Source organism: Brassica oleracea, chromosome C9, assembly GCF_000695525.1.
Source record: "Brassica oleracea var. oleracea cultivar TO1000 chromosome C9, BOL, whole genome shotgun sequence".
NCBI classification, from domain to species: Eukaryota; Viridiplantae; Streptophyta; class Magnoliopsida; order Brassicales; family Brassicaceae; genus Brassica; species Brassica oleracea.
Window position 1 is genome coordinate 27,552,153 of NC_027756.1, and position 284 is coordinate 27,552,436.

Sequence of the window (284 nt, forward strand, 5' to 3'; positions counted from 1 at the left end):
TAATGTGCGGGGCTCGGGTAGCTCGCATTGATTCGAGTTGCTTCCTCAAATCGTCAGTTGTGTTCTCGAATATAGGAGTTTCTGCGGGCTGTTTCTTTTTTGATTCGAGACGTCATCGCAGATCGGACCCTTTCAAACGGTTGAGTTGGATTCGCAGGTCGTCGGCCTTGGAATTGAGCTGGTCGCGAAGGTCGCCAGTTTGACCGACTCTCCGAGTGTTGCATTTGGAGATGGTCGCACGGAGGTCGGCGGTTCCTGTGTTTTCGTTCGTGGCGCTTTTTCTC